Consider the following 9,804-nt stretch of genomic DNA (forward strand, 5'->3'; position numbering starts at 1 on the left):
ATAGGCTTAAAAGTCTTAACCTAGCGGGCCTCCCAAATACAAGGTCACTGTTCTCCAATAGGACTACACTTTTATCAGCCCATACTTGGTACATGAAATGATACAGATCCATAATGAAATTCACATAAATATATGGCTCGGATCTTGTCCACCAACTATTAATCCATCACTCATTTTAGTAAATTAAATAATAAGTTAATGTATATATTTAGAAAATATGTATAATAGGTTTAACTAGTTTGTCGATTGAATGATAGTTTTAATTGTGGAATTTTCATCCTCAGCAGAGCATGATGACACCTAATTTTGACCTTCCATAATGTAATTAATCATCGAGCTTCTTTAGTTCAAAAGATTTAAAATAATTAGTTTTATAAAATTTTTAAAATATTTGCAAATTATTTGTAGTTTTGTCACTTTTAAAAATATTTTTTAGATAATCTATATGTTTTACATAATTATGTATATAATTAGTGTATTTCATAAATATTTGATAATCATCACAAAAGATTTTACATTTTAGTTAAATATCTTACTAGTTTACTTTAGTTTAAGTTTATTAATTATAATTTCGAGTTAGTTAGTTTGTAATTAAATTAATTATTATATTTCATTAAGATTAAGAGACTGATTAATTAATTTATATTAAGTCACTTTGTTGAAGTTTTAGCCAAATTCACTAAATAAATTTCATATGGGTACATTTTAAATTCATTTCAAATTACAATTTTCTAACTTCTTAAACCCATCAAAAGACCAAAGCTTGGGGGCCTTTTTGTTTAAATTTCAGTGGCCCAATTCAATTCTTTCCAGCCCATAGCCATACAACAAATAACAAAAACAACTCCCAGAGAAATTTCAGTGGCTTAGTTTCATCTATTGAAAGCGGGGAGGATGAAGAAAGTGGAGAAAAGAAAACACAGCTTGAAAAACCCCCCCAGAGAGTTTGAGTATATCCTATTTGAATTTGAAGATGTTTTATTTTTTGGAGCTCGTCAAAATCGAATTACTGGTGAAAGTTCTTCGTGGTCAAGCTTGTCGTCTCAGTTTCGTTGCCCAAAAAAGGTGAAATCCCGACCAGAGTCCTCACAGACTCTATCTCCTCTCCTTGCCATTCGATGACTGGGTCATGAAGGCCCAATTTACTTTTATCGAGTCAAAAAACCTTGAGGAATCAAAGAACAAGTCTTTGAAGTTGATGTGCACACTTAGAAAGTAGAAAAGTAGGTTGTATACACACGATATACAGATATATACAACAAGTGTATACAAAAATGAAAATTGAACCAAGAGCTCAAAAATGGCAGCGAAGTCGGCCCAAAAAGGGGGCCTAATTCATTTCCCTTTTACCTTTAAATTATCTCTTTATTTAATCGTCTTCATTTATTGTTTCTTTTACTTATTATTAACTCTAACTTTAAATAGCTTAAATAAATTCTTCAAAAGACGAACCAGATTCTTTATGTTAATTTATTTTACTAAAATTCATTTTTATCAACTCCTATAATTTTATTGAATATCTCTAGTCAAAACTTTTTATTTACTCTTCAATTAATTCAAAAAGAGTTTTCATTCTTTGATTAATAAACTTGTTTTGAATTATTATTAGAATAATTCAAAATAAATTTTAATTAATCTAGTTTTGTTGAAATTCTAATCACTTGTAATTTTAGTTAATTTTAGTGAAATGTTTCCATTAAGGTCATCTTTCTTAAAAGGGAAAAGGGTCAAATATGCCCCTAAACTATTTGAAAAGGTTTAGATATACTCTCCGTTTAAAGTTTGGTCCATTTATACCCTCGCCGTCCAACTTTTGGTCTACATATGCCCTTTTGGGCGTTAGTTGGCCAACTCGGAATATCCAACTCATTTTACTTTTATTTAAATGCCAAATAGATATTCCACGTCATTTTTATGTATTATCTCTTGACATTTATATTCAAGGGAAAATGGATATGCCCCTAAACTATTCGAAAGGTCTAGATATACCCCCGTTTAAAGTTTGGTCCATTTATACCCTCGCGTCCAACTTTTGGTCTACATATGCCCTTATGGGTGTTAGTTGGTCAACTCAAAATATCCAACTCAATTTACTTTTCTTTAAATGCCAAATGGGATTTCACATCATTTATATATATTATCACTTGACATTTATATTAAAAGAGAACGGGGTCACTTATGCCCTAACTATCCGACCCAATTTTAAAACACATATACGACCGTCTTTTAACTGGTTCAATTATGCCCCTAATCCGACTCATATATGTGTGAATTATTTTGTTATTTACATCATCATCGCCTGCTGCAGCTTGCAGTTGTGTCTGTAACGTTGTTGCGGTGAATTCCTCTGCTCTAGCCCTTGCCTGCCAGATTTGCGCCTCCAGCTCTGCGTTGTGCCTAAACGCTTTTCAAACCTCGACTTCCTTTTCCTTTAGTTGTCGTGCCATTGATTCCTTGACAGTTCCAATCAGAGCACGATAGTGTTCGCCATTTAAATGACTCAATTATGCCCTAATCCGACCCATATAGGGTATTTAAAAAAAAGGGCCAGGTTGTATAGATTACTTAAAAAATGGGTCATATATGTGTTTTAAAATTAGGTCGGATAGTTAGGGGCATAAAAGGCCCCTTTCTCTTTTAATATAAATGTCAAGTAATAATATATAAAAATGATGTGGAAAATCCATTTGACATTTAAATAAAAGTAAAATGAGTTGGATATCTCGAATTGACCAACTAACATCCATAAGGGCATATGTAGACCAAAAGTTTGGACGCGAGGGTATAAATTGACCAAACTTTAAACGGTGATATATCTAGACCTTTTGAATAGTTTAAGGGCATACTTGACCCTTTTCTCTTGAATATAAATGTCAAGTGATAATAATAAAAATGACGTGAAAAATCCATTTGGCATTTAAATAAAAGTAAAATGAGTTGGATATTCCGAGTTGGCCAACTAACGCTCAAAAGGGCATATGTAGACCAAAAGTTGGACGGCGAGGTATAAATGGACCAATCTTTAAACGGAGGGTATATCTAAACCTTTTCAAATAGTTTAGGGGCATATTTGACCCTTCTCCCTTCTTAAAATAATAATAGTTATTCTTTGTTTGATTTTTTTTTAAAGTTAATCGAATATTTCAAATTGTTTTATGTTAAATCATTATTCTAAAACTAGTCGAATAATATTTTGGACAAGTAATAGGATAACCGAGTGTTAGCGCGCACTTCAAATGTTTTTTATATAAGAAACTCTTACCCATTTTCTCTAAATTTATAAAGATTTAATCTGTTAAAATATTTTAAATTAAGTTTTCTTATTTTTTTTTAAATTAGGTGGTAGCTCTTTTCTAAGTATTTTTGTTAAATTATTTTATTCTTAGAACATTTCAGAAAGTGATTTTTCTAAAGATAGTAAAATTACAACATAACAGAGCATAATAGAATTGGACGCTTCATACAACAAATTCCAACTTATTTCGGACTGAGACACATCTATCAGTATAAACCAACTATTTATAGTAATACATATAAAAATGTACGAAGAAAATATAGAGCATAAAGAAAAAAAATTCTTTTTCAGAGAGGTCAAGTCAATTATGTCCGAATCCTTTTATAGTCTGGACTTAAAGAATACCCAAATCCTATTTTTGAAAAAAACTTATCTGCATGAGATATTTACACCAAAATAAATTATTATATGATTTAATGAAGTAAAACACATATTAATTAATTAAGATTGAGTAAAATGATGTATAAATTTAAACCTAAATCAGAGGAACGAGGATAATCGGAAGACTCTGTGCTGGGAACAGAAAAGGTCTTCTCTTACCTCACACTACTACAGATGAAGTGCCCGCTAAAAATGATTTGATTCAAGGTTTTATTTGGATCAAATTTAAAACAAAATCATAAACACTCCAATAGAAAATAATCGAGATTGAAATATTCCAACAACTATAGCGTCTTATTTCGAATATTGTTAGTTTTATAATCTCTATGAATCTTCTAATTCTTCTTCAAAAATATATTCAATTACTTTTGAATTTGATCTTGAGTTCGGTAGACTTGATCTTAACTTATTCTTGACTTGTATTTGAATTTAAGGGCCTCAAATTTGATCTCGGATGTTTTTTTTTGATTTTTAAAACTTGTAAAAATAAATACCTGATTAATGTTCGAGTGTTTGAACTTGTAGCTTGTATATAAATTTGTTTATGCTTGTAAGCATTTCATTAGCTTAGTGGATTCTCCACTATCGAAACCAATGACGTAATTTTTGTCAAGGACTTCAATTCAAGTACTTGTAGAATAGTCAAGACGTATATAAACTAGTCCGAACATCAATTTTTTTTTCAAAAATTGAACTATTGAGAAAAGCTTAGACCTAACCTAAATTGATTTGTGGCTCTAGCAAAAAAGGAAAATGAAGCTTAGACTTTGTCTAAATCATTCAACACTACAACAAAAATAACTTTTAGCGGCATTAAATATTGACACTAATAAAGAGTGCTAAAGTCTTTACCGGCATTAGTTAAGTGTCAGTAGAACCAATGTCGCTAAAGGCTTTAGGTACATATACAAAGTGTGACAATTGCCGCTAAAAATACATATTTAGCGGCAATTAAGAATTAAATGCCGCTAATGGTTATTTTTGTTGTAGTGCAATTGTCCCTTCTCTTTCGTAGTTCTTGATGTGACAATGTTAGTTCAAAGAAATTAGCCTATAAAATCATTTCTTTGAACTAACATTTCTACATCAAAAACTATAAAAGAAAGGGGTCGGAGGCAAAAACAGTTGAATGATCTCGATTTAGAAAGGTGAAACAATTTGTCTAAGATTTTTCCTTTTTTTGCTCAACCTACAAATCAACTCACGTTAGGTTTAAACTATTCCGGATAGATATCAATTTTGAAAGAAAAATTAATGTACGGGTTAGTTTGTGTACATCTTGACTATTTCATTGAGTACATGCTATATCTCCTCTCGAGATGTCCCTGAATTAGGATTGATCATAATTTTATCCTTCTCTTGCAGGCTCGGTAAAGAGTCTAGCCAAATCAGTTATAGTGATTCCATTAATTTCCTATCCATTGTTGTCTTTATTTAGCAAGAGATTAGTGTTGTTGATGTTGTTAATCTGATCGATGTTTTCAGTAATAGCGATAGTTTTATCTATTCAATCTAATGAACAATTAATAGGCTGCTAGACACATGTAATTTTTTTCTTATGTTATCAAGTATTAAATTAATTGAGAAACACAACAATATTAATTAGATATATGAAGACTACCTAAAAAACTGAAATTCACAAAAAGAAAAATAGTGTGTACCATTACGCCATAGCAACACACATTGTCATAGGTATAATAGGATTCCTAGTTACTGCGTACGGTCGTTAACTGAAATACTTCTCATCGATTTTTGAAACGACACGAGTTGGGTTGGATCTCGATTCAAGAAGTTGAAGGGACCAAAAGTCAGAAATCTTGTAGCAGATAATTACTATCAAGAGCTTAAGAATTTCAAATTGAAATAAACTTTGAACTTGATTAATTGAATATCATTCTAATAAAGTAACATCTACATAAAGAGTGCAAGTAAAACTAAACATTGTCGCAATATTATCTCTATTTTAGGATTTAAGAAACAATCTCAAACGCGATCTACTTAACTGTAATAGTAATATTTTAATCTATTCGTTTGATGACCAATTAAAATAGTTCTAGGCCTACGTAATTTTTTCTGCTATCAAGTATTAAATTAGTCGAGAAATACAACAATATTAATCAGTTCTATGAAAAAACCTATAAAATAATTAAATTTCACAAAAAGAGAGACTACCCTTACGCCATAGCAATGATAAAGACAAATTAAGCTTCGATCGAGTTTTCTCTTCTCGACAGACTACTATAAAAAAGTATTTTAGTTTAGGCCATGAGAGAAAACCTAGCGCTATATATATAGGCTTAAAAGTCTTAACCTAGTATGCCTCCCAAATACAAAGTCAATATTCTCCAATAGACCTACACTTTTGTCGGCCCACACTTAGTACATAAAATGATACTGATCCATCATGAACCCCACATAAAAATATGGCTCGGGTCTTGTCCACCAAGTATTATTACTTTACCCATTTTGATAAACGAAATAATAATATAATGTTTAAGTCTATATTTAGTAAATAAGTCTAATAGTCTCAACTAGTTTGTGGATTAAATTATAAGTTCTTATTGTGGAATTTCCACCCTCACTAAAGGATAATAAACTTGGACACTTCATACAATAGACTTCGAATTTCTTTCGAATTGAGATACGTCTATTACTATTAAGACTGGTCAACGGATCGGAACCGGGTCATCGGATCGGAATGAATCGGTACCGGACCGGAATTCGTTGCCCAGAATTTTAACCGGTACCGGAATGAACCGGACCGGAATTATTGGGATGGTTCATCGGTTCCGTCCCGTTCCACTATATACCGGGACGGAATCGGAATGAACCGGGATGGAACGGGATGGGATTAACGGGACGATATTTTTTAAATTACGAAAATATAATTTTTTTTTAAGTATAAATTAATAGTTATTAAATTTATACTATAATTTTTAACTTAAGTTTATTTTAAAGATATTTTATTAATTTTTTTGATTATTGTTAAGTTTGCAAGTAATCTAATAAAGTTTTCAAAATTTAAATCTTTTGAAGTTTATACTTTATAAGTTATTACTTATATTCATTAATATTTATTTTATAAGTTATATTTATAACTTGTATCTTGTAAATATTAAATAAATAAAATTTGTAATTTTAAAAAAGTAAATTAAAATAAGGATAAAACAATTACAAAAATTAAAAAATATCAATTTAATTTATTTGAATTTGTAACAAATTACAATTTCAATTTACAACTATTAGTAGAGTACATAGCTTACGCAGCCACCTTCTAGGAAGGGTTCTGTTTCAACTATGTCTCGAATGTAATACTAATAGTTGTATAGTCCCGTAAATCCTCTTTCTAACTCAGCTAGGGATTGATTGTGATCAACTTCTGGTCTTGGTAAAGCTCGTTGACGATCTTGAATTTCGATGCCATCATCATTACCACATCCAATAGTTGAATCTATGAAAAGTTCAAATTGACTATCTAACTTTGGAAGTCCTTGATTTCTACGCTCAGCATTTATCCAGTCTCTAAATAACACTGATATCTCCAGGCTGTCTTCTGCTAACGAATATCTTTGGTCTCCAATTTGAAATCTTGCCGTGCTGAAAGCTGCCTCCGAAGCTACTGATGATCCTTGAATTGCAAGCACATCCTTCACCATCCTACTAAGTTTTGGATATTGAGCTCCACGATTTCTCCACCAGTTCAATAGTTCCGGTGTACCATTATCGTTTGTAATATCATTTGTACCCTGTTCAAGATATTTAACAAATTCACATTTATTAGAAGAGTCAAAACCAAGTTTATGTTTCACTCGTCCATGAGCACCTACTTGATTCGTAGACGTTTGAGGATTTTCAACATTATCTAAGAATGAATATTTATCATACATTTCTTTTGCAAAGTATTTTATACTATTTTGACATGTTACCAAATCAGGTTCTTCTTCAGGTTGAATATCTAAATTCTGATAAATGCATTCAACTAAAGCTTTTGCACCATATTCTTTATATTCGGGGTTGAAAAGAAGTGCAGTTAAATAAATTTGAGAAATAGGAAAAAATATTTTTTAAATCTTGTAATCATAACTTCAATAGCAGAGTTGAATAAAGTATTTGTTTTATATTCAGAAAAAATAGATGAAATCTCACATATGTGTATTAAAATTTCAGAAATAGTAGGATAATATATTCCAGAAAATTTTTTAGTAGCATCATAAAATGATTTCAAAAATATTCTAAGTTCATTTACTTCATTCCAATCACTATCATTAATTTTAAATTCAGGATAAACATTATGATTATTAAATAGCGTAGTAATAGATTGCCTATATGCATAAGCAACTTCAAGCATATCATAAAAGGAATTTCATCAAGTTTTTACATGCTTCGGAACTTTTCTAAACGGAAGTTTAAATGCATTACAAAGTTCTTTAAATTGATTAATTCTACTACTACTATTCATATGAAAAATGTAAAAACAAGCATTATCAATTTTATCACAACTATTTTCAAATAATTTCACACTGTCACTAACAACCAAATTTAATATATGCGCGACACATCTAACATGAAAAACATATTTACTAATAGGACAAAGTCTAGGTTCTAGCAAATTAATAGCATTTAAATTAGCAAAGGCATTATCTAAAGTAATACTAACGACTTTATCACAAAGACCAAAAAAATCTAAAATTTCCAACACAGTAGTAGCAATATAAATTTCGATTTTTTTCTTTTGACAAATTTTATAACCAATAATTCTTTTTTGTAAATTCCAATTATAATCGATCCAATGCGCAGTAACAGTTAAATAATCAAAACCATTAGGACTACGACCCATATCAGTAGTAATAGCAACTCTACAATCCATTAGTTCAAAATAGGCACGTAAATATTGACAATGTTTTTCTTGAAATTCGAAAATATCTCTTTTTACCATGCTTCTTGATAAACCTTGAAAACTAGGATTATATGTTTCACAAATATAAGCAATAAAACCCGGATGTTCTCCAAAACTAAAAGGTAAACCACAAACAATAACCATTTTAGTAAAGTTTTCACGATCACGATCCTTGTTATAGGTTCGATGTGTAAGAGGACCACTTGGGTTCGAAGTATTTAACTCACTTTGAACCATATTTGATCCTCTAACCGATTCTTCAACATTACAATTTCCAACAACTTCAAGAGAAGACATATATGCAAACCACTCTTTACTATGCTTGTTAATCAAATGTTTTATTAATCCCCCCGTTGAACCTCCCGTCCCACCAGATGTATATTTAAAATGTTGTTTACAAAGATTACATATACTAAAAGTTTTTTCTTCATTCAAATAACAAAATTTTCACACATGTGATTTTAAAGAACGTTGTACCTTGGTCTTACCTCTAGTTGGAATAATAGGGGGACGAGTAGTTCCAACCGGAGGTGGAGCTTCAATACATATACTATTGATTGTATTGAGGTCGGCGGAGAGGCTAGTCGGTGTATCATCTAAATCTACTTCTTCATCTAAATTTAATTGTTCATCCGTTTCCACTTCTTCATTTTCTTGATTAATACCATAATGTCTTTCATAGAGTTCATGGGGAGTCAGACTATCTGAATTAATATTTATAGGACCGGGACGGGAAAAACTAGTTTCATTCACATGCGTAAATTCATCTGTATTTATTCTAACAAGAGGATTTTTGATTTAGACGAACTAGCACCTTTGTTGGTTTTTTTAACTAATTTTTTTACTGATTCTACTAGACCTTTTTTACTTCCACTTTTTTTAGAAGACTCCATGATATAAAATTATAAATTATAAAATACGAAACTTAACAAGAACAATAATATAACAAGAACAACTTACAAGTTAAATAATAAATACAAAAAATAAATATAAGATTAGAGAGTGGAACGAAGTTACCAACGTTTGTGTAAGAACAAACGATTATACTGAAAATTAAAAGATTGATGTCGAAACTTGAAATTTGAAGAAGATTCCTCCTCCGAAATACACCAAATGACCAAATGATATAAGTTATAAATATGAATGTAATTTGGAAATATATATTCTCTCAAATACTCAGACTTATATTTGTAAGTTGTAAACTTGTAATTTGTCTATAAAATTTTTACAC

Source organism: Solanum lycopersicum, chromosome 12 (assembly GCF_036512215.1).
Source record: "Solanum lycopersicum chromosome 12, SLM_r2.1".
Lineage (NCBI taxonomy): Eukaryota > Viridiplantae > Streptophyta > Magnoliopsida > Solanales > Solanaceae > Solanum > Solanum lycopersicum.